We start from the raw sequence: 17,398 nt of genomic DNA, 5'->3' as shown, positions 1-17,398 counted from the left end.
AGCAGACTTCATAAGTGATAACGTTCAGAAAACAAAGTTGTTGGGTCACGATGGCTTTTACCTTTGTAAAAAGTGAGTCACCAGAAAAAAAGTTTGGGAAACACCGCCCATGAAAATGAAAAGGGTTGTTTTTTAATACAGATTTCATCGGGGTTGGCTTTCCATTCATATTTTTTTTCAATGTATCCGGTGACATAAAAGGGCCTTAAGGGGGGGCTGAGGGTAAAACACATAAAAGAGGAATACCAACCTTCTTAACAAACTCTGAAAGTAAGTAAATAAATGTATTTGTTTCCAAAGATGTTGGGCTTCACCTGCACCTGCCAAATTCAGCATACTTGGAGTCTACAGGGTTTCATCTGCACTCCAGTGCAAGTTGCTCCCTTTCTAATCACTCTTTGTAATTCCGAAGCACACACACTGTTGTCCATCTACAGCAGGGGTGTCCAAACTTTTTCCACTGAAGGCCACATATAGAAATATATAAGAATGGTGGGGCCACTTTCATACACCACACCTTGAGGATATGAAAGTTAATTAAACCAGTTGAATGTAGCTTTATATATACTTGAATGACTGAGTGTGCTCACATGGCTAGTTAGTTGTTGACAAGGCAAATAGCCAATTTAAGGATTTTTGGGGAGGCCGATCACATTTCAGGGGACCCTGGCTACCACTGGCTACGCACCGGGAATGCTATTGGTGCTACTATCTGCTGCGGTAATCAATAACGGCATTATAAGTAAAGTTATCAGTTTTATATAGGTTGCCAATATGTGTATCATTTACAGTGTTATCTTGGTTTGGTCACAGATTAAAAAAAAAAATTATTTTTCCTGTCAAAATGTTTGTTTACAGAATTAGCATGGTAGCACTGCCTTGTGCTGAATCTAAGCAGTACAATACAGCCAAGCAAAAGCTTCATGTTCTAATGTGGGACATATTTCATTTTATTTTTAAAGTTGCCCTGACATAAGTGTCCCGCAGGCCGCATTTGGCCCCCAGGCCATAGTTTAGACACCCCTGGTCTGTAGCATGCATATGCCTCAATCCATGTAGAGCAGACCAGACCCAGCTGCAGAAACAAATTAGAGGGGGGCGTTGCATTTTTTTTGTGGGGGGGGGGGGGGCACCTTAACAATCTAAGTTTTATTTGCTTCAGGCTGAACAGTGGCATTGTAGCCACTTCTACAGTGCTGAGAAATCATTTTTCTCTCACTAAAAAAGGGCAATTCATCCCAAAATCTAAAAAAATAAAAAACAGTAGTGTAGTACTATCTGTTGATTTATTCAACTCAAAAGTCAAGCATTTATGTCAAGGACAGCAACAGGGTTTGCAGCGTGCAGATAGCAGCACCATACAGCTTCACTTCTATTAAAAACAAAAGCACTGATGTCAAACTGAGCGCTGGAGTTAAAATTAATGCTAGGAGAGGACTTCGGTGCTTATGCTTCCAATAGAAGTGAAGCTGTATGGCGCTGCTTCCTGCTTGTTCCTGTCCGTGTCGTCTCTTGTCCTCGGTACTTTTGTATCTTTTTGGAAATAATTCCGGATATCCATGTTCAGTTCACTGCGCACTAGCGACAGTGAACGCCATGAACGTATGACTCGGTATGACTCAGTGACCCGCCCCCCTCTGTTTGTAATTGGCTAGCAAGTTGCCTTCGTTCGTTGGCTTCATTGGTTGAATTGTAGGATCGACAAATCGAGATAGGAATAATAGAAGATGGCTACTCTGACGAAAAAAACAAAACCCAAATATGGACAGTTTCAAGTCCCAGGGCAGGCACGGCCCCCCAATGCCCACCCAAGCCGCCGGGTCTGGAGCAGACCCATACAGGTAGATGTACACAGGAACCCACAGGCCATTCTGTCAATTTCAAAATAAAATGTCATGTTGGGCCAACTGATCCTTAATCTCATCACTACATCAACATTATGACAAAGCGAGTAGGAAAATAAGAACAAATCTACCCCAGACAGGTAAAGTCACATGATGTTTATATATTTTTATTGTGATCCATGTGCTCTGAATGAAACGGGCATGAGCTATGAGGACTTTGTCGGTAAAGGATATGAGACACTTCAGTGGTATGAGATCATCGCCAACCTTTATCAAGTCTTTAAATTACTGTGAGGTGTTTTGCTTCTCCAATGCCTTTCCTTTCACCTTCTAATCTCCTTGTAAAACTGAGAGTTTAATAAGATGCAATAAAGATAATGCACCCTTTAGACGTCTTCTTTGTCTTTGTTATAAACCACTGCTGCAGAGCAAGAGAAGAATAATACCAACATCTTCCTGTCTGCCTCACTGCTAACGGCTCTGTTGCTCTGACTTAACACCAGGGGTGCAACAGGAAAGTAATTGGCTGCAATTATCATCACATTTGCTGCTATTTGCAGTAACAGTGGAGGTGTACTTGTCATTATACCTGTGGGTGCCTGGGTTCAGTCTGATGAAGCATTTTTAGCTCTGATGTCTCAGTGAGAGGCATGAGTAACTGCATAATGAAACTCAAGCACTCTGGAGAAAGTTAGGTGGAGTAGAAGAAAACAAGGCTCCATCAGATGGATGAAATATTCCTATTTAGGCCTGGAGCAGTTTGTTGGACAGCGAGGAGGTCATCAGTCTAAAATCCGTTTGTTTCTGAGTTTCCTATTACCAGGGGAGTGGCGAAACATGGTCGCAGAAAGCAATCACTCAGACCCACAGAGTCATGAAAGAAACTGGGCCAAGCCGCATACACATGCAGGGCTGGGGGCATTTAATTTAGACGGGCTGTATTTGAGGGTAAGATAAGGCTTTTTTCTGTCTTTGATGAGCTACACAGAGTGGCAGGTGGATAAAGGGAGAGCAGCGGAGTGGGTGGACTTGGCCGGCATGTGAGAGCGTTGGCACATGCCAGAGAAGAGGTCGTGATTGGAGATGAGCCATGGTCCACAGTACCTGAATACACAAGGATGCACAAAAACAAACAAGCTGGACCTCTGCAGCCTATTAGAGAGGGATGGCCCGAGTACATTTCAAGCCAGGACGGCTCTATTTTCAACATCACTCCATGCTCGGCTGACCACCAGTGTCTGCTGTTCAAGGATGATTTACAGACAAGCAGACCTAAATTTAGCTTTTCTTTAGGCAAAACAATATAAAAGGAGAACATACTAAATTTTAGAAAATTTAATTGTGGCCACAACATAGCTATAATATAGCTATAATGTGCTCACAAAATACTAATTCATGGCCACAAAATACCAATTTGCGGCCACGAAATAAGCATAACGTGTGCACAAATCACTAATATTATTCCTGGACAACTGGGCCAAACACGAAATGGTCCTGCAGGCCACTGGATCTGTCTTCTTTGTGGAAAAAAATATAAAATTGAATAAAGTTTTAAGTCATACTTGTAGCCAATGAAATGAACACTGTAAGAACTGGCTCATCCTTGAATGACACATCACAACTTGCTTGTAACTTGTTTTGAACTGAGTTGCCATTTAATCCAGTGCCCAACAGGATTTATTCTCTAAATAGAGAGTAGCTTTGTCCTTTAAAAGCATATTTTTTACAACATGAGGGGGAAAAGCTGTTAAAGAGGCACCACTGGCCTCTTAGCTTGTGACTAGTTAATTTGAGCTCCCAGCTAGTTTGCTTTTAACTCTTTTGTCTAGTCATAGTCTAGTCCTCCTAGTGCAGTGGTTTTCAACATTTTCGGCCCGCGACCCCCCAAATAAAAGTGCCAGAGACTGGGGACCCCTGCTGTACCTGAAGGTGGTTGAACACAGCCATGCACAATTAAGAATGGTCGTGTGCAGACAAGGCTGTCTATAAGGGGGGAGACAGGGGAGGCTTGTGGGACCCAGCCAAACTGGGGGTCCCATGGAGGTCAGCAAAATCATGGTCCATTGTGAAATTAAGCTGTGAAAACCATATTTTATATTTGACCTGAATAATAACCAATCTTATCGAAGAAACAAATATCTTTATTTATTTTTTTGTGATTAAATGTGAATTAAAATAGGTTAAAAATTGCTAAAATTGGTTAATAATGGCAAAAAATTGTGGAAAAGGTGATAAAATTGGATTTTTTTAGAACATAAATGTGTTAAAAGTGGCAAAAATTGGATAAAAGTGGCTAAAAATAAAAAGTGGGCACAAAAAGTGGAAAAGGGGATTAAAAAGTGGCTGAAATGGCTTTCAAGTGCAAAAAAATTGGTGGAAATTAGGTTGACTGGGATGAAAAAAATTGATATAAACTGGCAAAACTTGGTTAACTGTGGTTAAAATGTGCAAAAAGGAGTGTAAAAGAAGTTGGCAAAATTTGGCAAAAAAACAGGCAGAAAAAAATGATGGAAAGGGAATAAAGTAGACAAAAACGGGTTTTAAGTGGAAAATTTGTTAAAATTGGTGTTAAAAAGTGATTAAAAAAATGTTTAATTGGTGTAGAGTGGCAACGGTGTAATTTAGAAATATTCTTTTTTTTTTTTTTCAAGACATCTGATGACCACTCTTAGTGTCTTGTGACCCTAAAGGGGGTCTGGACCCCGAGGTTGAGAATCAGTGCCCCTTTGAACAAAGGGTAGTCAACTATCATCTTTAGTTATAGTTTCAGCCGACCAAATAAACACTGCTATGGACTGTAGATGATGAAATCTCTAAATGCCTTGCAACTGCATATTAAGGAACATTGTTCATCAACTGTTGAACCATTTGCCTGCACATTTTTTGAAAAAGTGCAGAACCTCCCGCCATTGTTGACTGTAAATGACTGAGCATTTCAGGAGTGCTCCTTCTGCAGCCAACCGTGGTAATACTGTTAAACTAACCTACTGACTTATGCAACATTACAGGCGTTTTATGAGCATTCTACAATGTTCTTGGTAATTTCTTGCCCTTGTCTCAACTATTCTTGGAAAATGTTGCTGGTATCAAATTCAAAATGTGTGCATATTTCCAAAAAACAATAGAGCTTGAACTGTAGCATGTTGTTTTTGTGCTTTTATAAATTGAATGTAGGTTAAAGGTATCTGTAAATCACTGTAAATGTTTGATTCTGGTGTGTATCATAACACCTGTTTGCATTTTAAAACCAGAGCATGCTCTGGTGAAAGAGTCATAGAAAAAAAGACAATGTATAAATGCAGAAATTGCTGGCACTCAAAATACAGAACAATCCAAATGTCGGTAAATGAGTGTTATTCTTTCCCCTCGTGATCCACTTAACCTCCGTTCATCATTTTGATGAGACGTTATGTTCTTTTAATCCACTGTATAAAAGGGAAATGGCAGGCAGACTTCCATTAACTCAAGATTAATTGTTGACTTAACAATGAAGCTAATGCTTTGGCTGTGGACTGATATGGGGCCATAATTGGATTGGCTGTTTTGTTTGCACATTTGTGAGAGCACTTTAAAAAAATGGAGGTCATGTGATTGTTAATGGAGAACAGAACATTTGCTGGTGACTTTCTGGAAAGCTGCTAAAGAACTTTGAAGTCTTTTTTAGCGTAAAATGTTCGGTTAAAAGCAGCAATGACTGTAAACGTTGTGTTAAGAGAGGAGTTAAGAGCTTTTCCAGCTGGTGTCAGGTCAGCCAATAGTCTTGTTGCTGTGCTCTCTAGTATCGGTTGTGTTAAATAGCACTGTACAAATGTAATCAATGATTAAGGGCTTGCCAGTGTTGGCATTCATTGGATGTTGTTGGCTGAAAGTGTTTCTGGGAACAACATCGATTTGTCTCAGTTATCCGTTACTCTGTGAAGTGGTTGGGGATTACCAGGCCAAGACTTCTTTTCCCATTAACAGCCTTTCAGCTTTAGACACAAGAATTGATTTATTTGGCGCCATAGTGGTTGATCAGGGATAAACCAACAGACTGGTCGCTCCAGCGCCAATGATGCTCTGCCAGCAGAAAACAAGCGAAAATATTGACCATTCATTTTATCTGCACTGCACTGCACATCTAAAACTGCCTTAACTGTGTAATTCTCTTAGCAGGAGCTTAATGCAGTCATGAAGTGGGGAAACGGTTATGGCTTCACTCAGTGGTTCTCAACCTTGGGGTCAGGACCCCCTTTGGGGTTACTAGACACTAAAAGGGGGTCACCAGATGCCTTAAAAAACTAAGAATATTTTTAAACTACACTGTTGCCACTTCACACCAATTTGACCAAATAGGAATCCTTTTTTGTCACTTTTTAGCGCCAATATAAGCACATTTTTGCCACTTAAAACCCCTTTTTGTCCATTTTTAAACCCTTTCATCACTTTTTCTCTGCCTGTTTTTGCCACTTCTAAACCAATTCCTGCCACTTTCTGCCTATTGTTGCCTCCAGTGTTTCCTTCCTAATGCTGCCACTTTGTAGTTGTTTCTTTGTGTCACTATCTTGGTTATTTCGCGCTTATGCGTTTGAGTCTATCATTTCACAGCCTTTTGCTTCATCCTCTGGTTTTGTCTGCCAAATCATTTGCCTTTATTTTCGTACGCACTTTAAAAACAGCCTTTTTGAACAGCCCCACTGAGGAAGCTCTGGAGCCCTGCTGCCAGCTCAGACTTCTGATGGTTTTAGAGAAAAATTTGTTTGATATTTATCTAATCCAATTACATAAACCCCCTTACAAAATAAAACAGATATTTCATTAAGTCAACTCATTAAAAATATTTGGTAATTTTTCATTTTTTTTCTGAGTTATTTCATCAGTCTACCAGAGGTGTTGCGGTCTCTTGGATTACCTCATATGTTGATTTCCTTGCATGCTGAATCCCTCCTGCTCTCTCAGACAGCGCCAGTGTTCATTAGAGATCAGCAGGAAGTCATTACGAAGCCTGCCAATCTCTGCAGAGTGAAACCTTGAAGCTGAGGTTACAGTGGGCGTCATAATCAGAGACGGGGAGTTTAGATGAAAAAGCAGCATGTTACATCACAGGCTGAAAGACGTACGTGACGCACCAACATTTAAGTATTTACAGGTCATACACTCATATATTCAGAGCCATGTTTTCTTCATTGTTTCACCCGAGGTGGATGTGCTTGTATCCGTTTTGTTGGTTATCTCTCCAGCGCTGCGTGACACGCCAACTTTGAAAATGTTGACGAGGGCTTGAGGGGAATACTGATGTGGTCCCCCCAAAAGCCCCCGTCACTTAGGCACACATTGTAATGCTAATGAATTTTAAAATTCATCATCTCCTGCGTCTCAGTCAGGAATACAGACAGCCATCAGCAAAGATCACTCACAAAATGTTCTCTTTATATCCTCCTGCCTACTGAGCATGCTGCGCCTGTTCCTTTCATCAAGAGTCTTCATTAGATTTCACAGGTAGAGACCGGAGAGACGCCCGCCGCTCCAGCTGTTAGCCTGATAAGTGCCTAGCTTAAAGTTGACCTGGTTTCTCAAGTCTCCTCTGTCTTTCTGTGAGGAAATAAACACAGGGATGAAACTGGAGCTTATTTGTTCTGTTATCTTTGTGGTTTTTAGAGAATATAGTACAACCCCAAGTCTCACTGTGTAATATGTAAGTAAAAACAATGCAAACCCATATTTTATTCACAATAGAAGCTAAACAACATATCAGATGTTGAAACTAAGAGATTTTACCATTTCATGAAAAATATTAGCTCATTTTAAATTTGATTATGGCAACATATCTCAAAAAAGTAAGGACAGTGGAGCAAAAGGCTAGAAAAGTAAGTGGTACTAATGAAAAACAAGTAGAGGAGCATTTTGCAACTTATTCAACAATCTGTAATCTGCAAAGTTTTAATTGAATCGTCTCTGCTCCACATCTGCAGAGGTTTAATCCGCAGTTTCCACATATGACCACTGTGCCGGGCTCTGAAGCGCTGCGGGTTTGCTCCAACCAAAGGCCAGCAACCTTGCCCTCTGGAAGTGTGTCTAGAGCGCTGCACCGCTAATCTGACATGCATGATGGATGTGTGAAACAAATCCATCTGGGAAAGCTTCAATAGGAAAAGTTTGAGAAAAGGCAGAGGCGTTGAAAAAAACTCGGAGTGTGATTGGATGAACGTTCTGTCTGTCACATCTCTATGCGGACCAATCAGAGCAACAAAACACAGGGCATAGCCGCTATCGAGCTGCGCGTGCACAGCTACCAAGGACTAATGTGAAACATGGTGACTATAGACATGTAAGTACACGACTTCTGTCGTTTTTGAAAAGAAAACAACTCACTGCTGTTCTTTGTTCTTCTTTTAACAAAGAAATGTCATTTTGATAACGTTCTGATAAAATTTACGCACTTTAGCAGCATCCACGCTAAGCTCTTCCACCATAATTGCATCGGCCTCTTGCTGCTGCTTGTTTATGTCACTACTCTGCCGTGCCTGAAAGTACTGCTCCTCATTGCTGATTGGTCCAGTCGCTTTCTATCTGGGCCCAAACGGCTCAGATGGAAGCTTAACATGATGGATTTGCCAGTGAAAAACAAGGAAATTGGCGTATCCATCTGCTTTGCAAGGTTACTGCACCGTGGCATGAAACCCTGATCAGCAGGCAGAGCTCACAGGAGAACTGCGAGTTCACATAGGAATAGTATGTCAACAGTGGACTATTTTATCTTTTGGGGTTAATTTATCATCCTTTCCGGTATAAGTCCATGATATTGTTGCTTTTGCCATTGGGTAAGTACATTTGGAAGTTAAAAGGTTTATGTTTGCTTAAAGGATGTGTGGTTTCATTTTAAATTATTTGGCTTAATATCCCCAAAAGTTAACTTTTCCTCGTAAATGGCGCCGTTGTAGCTCAGATTTCCCCACAGTGGAGAAATATCACAGATATTGAATGTCCGACGAAAACTATGTTACATTTTAATCTAATTTTAGTCATCTTGATGAAAACTAAACTTAATTTTTGTCGGTTTTAGTCATCATTGTGGTTGCATGGTATACATGTGTGTGAAAGAAATGTATGATGTGTCTTGCAATGAATCAAATCTGAAGACAGTGTTTCCCTTTTTAAAGTTTTTGTGGGAGGATTTAATTTTCCAAGAAAGCCTTAAAAGAGCCAAGAGAGCCAAATGTGGCTCAAGAATATCACTGGTTGATGCAAATGTTCAGTAATGTGTTACTTTTCTCTGTAAATAATGCAATAAAATGACAAATGTCTTTAAAAAGCAAAGCTACGTGACACTGGCCATGGTTGACAGCTGTGTGAACAAATGCAGCTTCTGCAGAGCTGTGTACACTGGATTAGCTGTGTAGGAAATGTGACCAAAAAGCACATGTGAATCATTAAACTTTCCTTAACAGAGAGGGTCTGCTTCACACTGACAGAGGAATCTGCTCTGATGTGGCAGAAGAGGAGGGAAGCCAAAAACATGGCAGAGTCGGCTGTGCAGCTCTAGCTCCAAAGGGTATAAGGGATACAACATCTCAGCACCCATAGTGGGTACTTTTGCTTCCTTTGACGCAGTTAGAGAAGGTTGGTAAACGCTATTCATCTTTAAAGAAGTCGATGGTTGAAAACAGTGAGGACAAGCTGAAAATGAAGGCAGAGGTATTTTTCGTACGTCACTGTGTCCGTCACATCAACAGTGGCTGTTGCTTTCACTTTCTACCTTCATAACTGAAGTTTAAGCTGAAGTTTGAAGTTTGAGCATACTAACAGTTAAAGTTAAACATGCCATCTTAATTTTCAGTGAAAGCTTGCTAACTTTACCTGTTTCCCATTAAATAGGACATTTCTGATTGGTTACATGACTTACGTTCACTTTTTAAAATGTTTACAAGCCAAAAATGCACGCTACATAAATTTTAATGTCAGTAATACTTTAATTCCACCATTAATCTCTGTAGAATATGAATATTAGACCGCATAACTAAAGCATGGGAATGCCAAAGGCCTTAAAAAGCTGTAACCCATGCTGTGGTTAAATTTTTGAGATGTATGAATGTTTAAATTGAGCTGCCATCTTGTGAGAAAGCTGCCTAAGCAGCGCCTCAGAACCTCAAAATAACCTCTGTGAAGATTTTTCATCATTTGCAGGCAAAGTAAGATGCAGCAAAATAACAACTCAAAAGACTCGGCCCGAGGTTCGCTTTGAAAGATGACGACTTGGGGGGAATGAATGTGCCTTCTACAATTCAAAGCAGCTTCTCACATTTCAAACACAGCTCGGGGTAAAATTGCTTTCTTGGATAGATAGCTGAGTTGGAAAAATGCTGCAATTTTCATTAAAGATTGCGCTGTTCTGTTTGGGCTCCTCCTGCGTGCAGAAAGGAAACTAGGGAGCTGTTTTCAAGGGACCTGTAATCCATCCTTTTCACAACAATTTATCATGTTTATTGTGGGAATTTCCTCATTATTTAGATCCTCTGAAATGAGGCTGTTGATATGAGGTGATTAGCATTATAAAGAGATGTATACAAGCTTGCCATGGGACTTTTTCTGCTAATCTTTTTGGGGTTAGTTGAATATTGCAAAGAGCTATGTTCATGCCTGCCAACACTGAGATTTCAAACCATGAGGTTTCTAGTTGAGTGGTGCTGAAAAAGGAGTGGAACCTGATTTAATTAATCAATTACACAGATCTGTTTAATTCATTTATGATGAAGAAACTTGTCCCGCTGGGAGCTCATATGCTGGGTCATATTTTTTTTTTGTCCCACTACCCTGTATCAAATCCACTCTGCAGACTGTGATCCATTTAGATTCTCTACAGTGATCTGGCTCATGCACATTTGTGGCAGGTTGCAAACAAGATTAAGTCATAGCAGACAAGCATCCAGATGGCACAAACTTCCAAATTTACTGTGAAATAAGACTCATAGTTGGTGGTCAGACACCACAAATCTCTTCTCTGATCAAATACCTGACCCAGATGTTGACTCCACAGAATTTATAACTGAGCAGTAACACAATTCTACACTTAATTTGTCCTAATACTCCAAATTTTGGCTCCACCATATATGTGACATTTACCAAAAAAGATTGAAATTGTCCATACCAGTGCTTAGATTTGCCAAGACAGTCTAGCTGCTGACCACTGCAGTGAGACAGTGCCTCTGTCAGTGGAAATACGAGCTAAAATGTTCAAAATAGAATTACATAAATGTCCAGTTAGGGTTGCAGTAAGAGTTAAGGTAAGGATTAAGATTTAAAAAGTAAAATTCAAACATAGCTAACATAGCTAAGGATAAAGCTAATGAAACTACATTAGCTATGTAGGTGAAGTAGTTAATAAAGCTATGGAGCTAATCTAGCTAAATCTGAAACTAACAAAGCTACATTAGCTACGTTAGCTATGAAGGCAATGTCGCTACACAGCTAATGTAGCTAACAAAGTTACATCAGTTACATTAGCTGTAAAGGTAATGTAGTTATGCAGCCTATGTAGCTAAATTGGTAGCTAACAAAGCTAAATCAGCCATGTTAGCTGTGTAGGTAATGTAGCTACACAGCTAATTTAGCTTAATATGAAGCTAACACAGCTATGTAGATAGCTACATAACTAGCTTAGCTAAAACTAAAACAAACCTATGTTTACTTTGTTAGATTATGCTACATTTGTTAAAGTTAGGCCAGTTTTAGTGGTAGTTATATGAACTTTGACTCGCTCTAGTTTCTTTAGGTTTTCCCTAAATGTAGCTAATGAGCTACATTGGCATAAATAGAAGATAGCAAAGCTTTGGTAACTCTGTTCAAAATTTATGAAGCTAAAGTAAGCAACTGTTTGTGGAACTACTTCTAAAACAGCTCTATACCTAATTTAATGCCCAATTAGACATCAGATCTTTTTTCTGTTCGCTTATGAAATGTTGTTTAGGCTCCGATGTTTGCAGTGTGGTTGTTTCATAAATTTAACTGCCACATTTTGTTTATGAATAACATTGAATTAAGAAAAAAACTTCTTAAACACTGTACTGGCAAATTGCATCCCCTCCATTCTGACACAGGCAGCATCCCCATGTTGTGGTCTGCAAGGGGGGTGGCTGAGATCTGAGGTCTGCAGCCAGACCCCTCTCTCAGCTTGCAGGTATTCAGGACTATCTGACCTTTTTGCTTGTGCAAATGAATTGGATCAATATTTATAGACTATCTGGCAACTCTGGTATATCCTGTAAAACACTGCCAGGCAGCTATACACCTCTATAGCCTTGCCAACTATTGTTGGTTTTTGTTGTATGCCTCTTCAGTTTTATAATAGTCTAGACTAACACAGACTGAAACAGCCTATGTGTTTGTGATCCATGCATGAAGAAGGTAAAGCTCATAGAGGCTTTAATAAAGGACAGGATCTCTGCAGCCTCACAGTTACAGCAACACAGGTCACAGCAACCTTTGAACTCCTTTATTTAATCACTTCACATTTAAATCCAAGTGTAGATTGGTGCCAAATTGGATAAATCCCTCTCTGCTGTCTTGAAATACAGTGTGCAGAATATTTTAAATCACAGTGAGCTTGGACCTTCAAAATCTAAACGATTTATTCAGACAAATCGAATATTTGTGGAAAGCTGAAAGAAAATCTCTTCTTGAGCTATCATACTCACATGCAAAGGATAATTTTAAGGCCTAATGACTTTGACCTTTGACCTATAAGCACCACAGTGTTATCAGTTCATCCTCAATGCAGACTTGACATACATGTACAATTTGAAGAAAATCCTTTCAGCTATTCTTGATATGCTGAAGAGCGATTTGGATGGACAGACACACAAACAGACAACCTGAAAATGTGAAGTCTGTGGTTATTACCTGTGCAGAGGAATGAGAGTATGGATCAAGGTATGTGGATTATTTATAATTATGTTTTAGGGACATGAAGATTACAGATTAAAATGAATAATAAAAAGCAACACTGAAGACACCATTAAAAATGAGTGTTGGCAGGTTTTTTAATCTTGTGGGAATACTCATGGAGGTCAACCTGTGCTGTCAGAGTTCTAGAAAAGTTGTTGTTTTGAAGTCCGGTTATACTTCATCTCTCCTGATGCAGTGAGCAGCTGATATAAGGTTAAGTTCTACACATTTATTGTAGACCTGTACAGCCTAAGGAAACAAATTTGGTGAAGTCTGGTGGGAGATACCAGTCAGCGGTAGAACTGTTTGAACCTCATGTTGGATCTTTAGTAAATAAACCTTTAGAAAACAAACAGTCCACATGTGTAGAGCAGGTTGAGCTCTTTTCTTCCTCTCATCATCATCATCCCATCGTTACCAATCAATGCCTTCAACATCAAAGCGGTCGAATTCAGCCGGCTTACTGAGGACGTATTTAATGAGCTGGCATCCTTCCCAAAGTCCTCTCACAAAAAATGCCACTATTTATGACAGCAGAAAAGTTTCACAAATCATTTAGAAACATGATGACAAAATGTTCCAAATTTAAACCTCTGATGGTTACTACTGCCTGCCCTGGTTTTTCTGATCATTTGGACACTCTTGGGCTTGCAGTATCAGATGTCGTGTTGAACTGGTCCCATTATACAGCAATGTACACTGACTGTCTACACTGCATCCATTTAAATCCTTATCATATAAGGATAACGGTGCTATGTGTAGAGAGTTTGTTTTGTGCTGCCAAAAGGTGGTAACATTTTAGTCACAAATGTGGATTTTGTTGTTACATAACTATCTCTTTGTTAAACAAGCTAACAAGCTCTGATAAGTGAAGAAAGTGAGACACAATCTAGAAAATCTTCCTCTCCAACACTCCTGGGTCCTTGTCATCTCCCCCTTTTTTCTTCAGGACATATCTGATCAAGGATAGCAGCTCACAGACGCCTGCAGCCTGCATCACTCCCCATCCAGAGTTCCCTACCTTACTGAACACTCGTGTTTTACGGACCTCCTTCAAGTTTATGAGGATGAACAGGGGAAAAAGACCTAAACAAGAGGAGCTGATAATTAGATAAGTTACAGTCAGCAGGATATGTTTACCTTCTGAAAGAGTGTGATGTTGTTGAGGTGGAAAACTGAGCTGAACCACTTTTAGATTTGTATTCTTTACTCTGACAAAGAAGCTCTCAAGGTCCGGTACAGTTAAACCCAAGATCATACCATATTTCTATTATAACTGGCCCACCGGTATGAAGTCTGTGGATTTCCTCCAGTATAAGAATTTAAACCTAACCTCGATGATTTAAAATATCCTTGTTAAGTCATATATATATATATATATATATATATATAATTTTTAAAAAGTACAGAGTAAAAATAATGGCATAAAAAGTAGATGTGTTTTCATTTCATATTTTCAATTTTGCATCCCACAATTTTGACTTAAACTTGTGATTTTGACTTCTTATTTCATAATTTGACCTTTAAGATTCAAAATTTGTAAGTCCTATTGTGACCTTTTAAATTCATGATTTGGAATTTTATCTGCCCTTTTGACATTTTGAGCTCCTAACTTTGACTTTAAATCCCATATTTTGAAATTTAAGACTCACAATTTAAAATTTAACTAATATTTTGTCCTTTTAAACTCATTAAGCACAATTGAATCTCGCCTTCTGACCTTTTATTCTCAATATTTTGCATTTTGTTTTATATTTCGACATTTTAAACTCATTTCAAATTTTAGCTCATATTTAAACTTTTAAACTTTCAATTTCAAATTTCATCTGGTATTCTTACATTTTGAACTCATGTTTTCAAATTTAGTCTCAATTTGACCTTTAGAACTCAAAAATTTAAATTTTATCTCATATTTTGACCTTTAAAACTCAAAATTTCCCATTTTATCTTGTACTTGGACATTTGAAACTTGCAATTTCAAATTTAATCTAATATTTTAACATTTTAAACTTAAGATTTAAAATTTCATCCCATATTTTGACCATTAAAACTTGCAATTTCAAATTTTATCAAGTATTTGGACATTTTGAACCCAAGATTTAAAATTTTATTGGATATACGTACTTTTAAAACTAAAGATTTCAATTTTAATCTTATATTTGGACCTTCATAACTCACCGTTCAGAATTTTATCTTAAATATTGGCCTTTGAAATTCAAGATTTAAAATTTTATTTCATAGTTTGACCTTTAAAACTCAAGATTTCCAACTTAAGCTCATATTTTGACCAGTAAAACTTGCAATTTCAAATTTTATCGCATAATTACAACTCTTTAACACACCATTCAGAATTTCATCTTACATTTTGAAATTTGAAATTTAAGATTTCAGAGAACACAGCCAAAGAACAGTTCCAAACACAGAGGCTTCCCTATGCCCTTAATAGAATTATCTGTGACGTGTTAGCATGAAGCTGACTGTCAAAGATGTATATCATAGTCCATGCGTGAGTAACTGTCCCTATAGCTGCTGGTTATTCAGTCTTTTTTAACATGAGAGTGAAGAATGAATGGTAGTACACTGATGAAGAGACTAAATTGGTCCTTCAGGGCTATAATGCCAAAAGAAGAGAAATCTTTGCTGATAAAGCTTTGACATTATCTTTATTCCAACTGAACACCAAATGTTCTTGTTTCTACTAAGAGCCCAAACATCTCCTCATGTCCTGGTTTTCATTTCCTCAGGCTACAGCCCCGTTAACCCGATGACTGGAGACTGAACTTGTCAGCTTTATCACCTTTAGAGACGTTAGATAAATGACTTGGAAGGGATCCGAGGTGTTGAGCTGCGTACATATTGGATAACTATGAATTTTTAATATTATGCCTTACGAGGCGGATGGAAGTCAGGGTGAATTATGTGTAGCTGTGAGAGAGAAGGTGAGAGCGTGATGGAGAAGAAAAGTGCAGAAAAAGACACAATGTAGGGTATACATTCAGAAACAATCCTCCCGTCTCTGTTTAATTCAAAGCCCACACAGCTCTGTGCAGACTCACAGTCTGTCCTCGGGCTACGCGTTCACTCCAGCAGACTCTGGCTCCGGCCTTTGATCTACATATGCACACTGTCATATATCTCTGCCCTGCTGGATCAACTCTCTCACTGCACACGGGGTGGATGGTAAGTAGATTGATGAAGGGGATATTATGGTGATTTATCACGGCTAATCAAGGCAGGAGAAATATTCAGGTCTGTTATGCAACTTTCACGAGCTGTGAGGGTTCGCTTTGTGCTCGTTTGGAGACGGTGGATGTCTGTGTTATGCAAAGAAAGTACTCCACTATTCACAGAAAAAGCAGCAAAAGAGGAAGACTGTAGAAGAATCACATTTTTGTCTCATTTCTGCTTGACTTGTCTGTTCGGTAAATAAAGTTATAAAACCCTATTTTTAAGCAGCATTTATGCCAAACAATGACTACAGTAGTGTAGTGCATGTAGGGATGTAGCAATACCTCTAATTAAACTATGCAAATATGGACAAATTTACATTAGAGCTGACTCAAACCAAATGATTACAGGTAAAATATACCTGTTATTATTATGCAGAGCACTGATCAACAGCAGTTATTCAATCACAGTCATGAACAGCTGATTACACCTCGTTCCAAATTATTATGCAAATTGGATTTTAGTGTCATAAACATTCCATTTTTTGTATTTCATTGAAACTCATGGATGATATTGTGCCTCAGGGCTCTTTGGATCACTGACACCTGTGATAATCATTTTGCCAGGTGAGCCCAATTAAGGTAAAACTACTCAAGAAGGACGTTCTACATTATTAAGCAGGTTTTAAGCAATATGTGAGAGAATAAGGATCTCTCTGATGCTGGAAAGCCTCAAATAGTGCAATGCCTTGGACAAGGAATGAAAACATTAGATATTAAATAAACACAAGTGTGATCATCATAATGCAAAGAAATTTGTGGCTGATTCAGAGCACAGATGGGTTCGTGCAGATAAATGAGGAAGGTTTCTGACAGATAAATTCATCAGATTAAGAGAGCAGATGCTAAAATGCCATTACAAAGCAGCAAACAGGTATTTGAAGCTGCTGGTGACTCTGGAGTCCCATGAACTGCAAGGTGTAGGATCCTCCAGAGGCTTGCAGTCGTGCATAAACCTACTATTCATCCACCCCTAATCAATGCTGACAAGCAGAAACAGTTGCAGTGGGCCCAGAAATACATGAAGGTTCATTTTCAAACAGTCTTGTTTACTGACGAGTGCCGTGCAACCCTGGATGGCCCAGATGGAGTTTTGGATGGTTGGTGGCTGGCCACCATGTCCCAACAAGGCTGTGACGTCAGTAAGGAGTTGGCAAAGTCATGTTTCAGGCCAGAATCATGAGGAGAGAGCTGGTAGGCCCCTTTAGGGTCCCTGAAGGTGTAAAATGACCTCGGCAAAGCATATAGAGTTTCTGACCGACCACTTTCTTCCATGGTACAAAAAGAACCGTGCCTTTCGTAGCAAAATTATCTTCATGCATGACAGCGCACCATCTCATGCTGGAAAGAATACCTCTGTGTCATTGGCTGCTATGGGCATAAAAGGAGAGAAACTCATGGTGTGGC

This window comes from Cheilinus undulatus, linkage group 11, assembly GCF_018320785.1.
Source record: "Cheilinus undulatus linkage group 11, ASM1832078v1, whole genome shotgun sequence".
NCBI classification, from domain to species: Eukaryota; Metazoa; Chordata; class Actinopteri; order Labriformes; family Labridae; genus Cheilinus; species Cheilinus undulatus.
The sequence above is the reverse complement of the archived record's forward strand: the minus strand, read 5'-3'. Positions refer to the sequence as shown.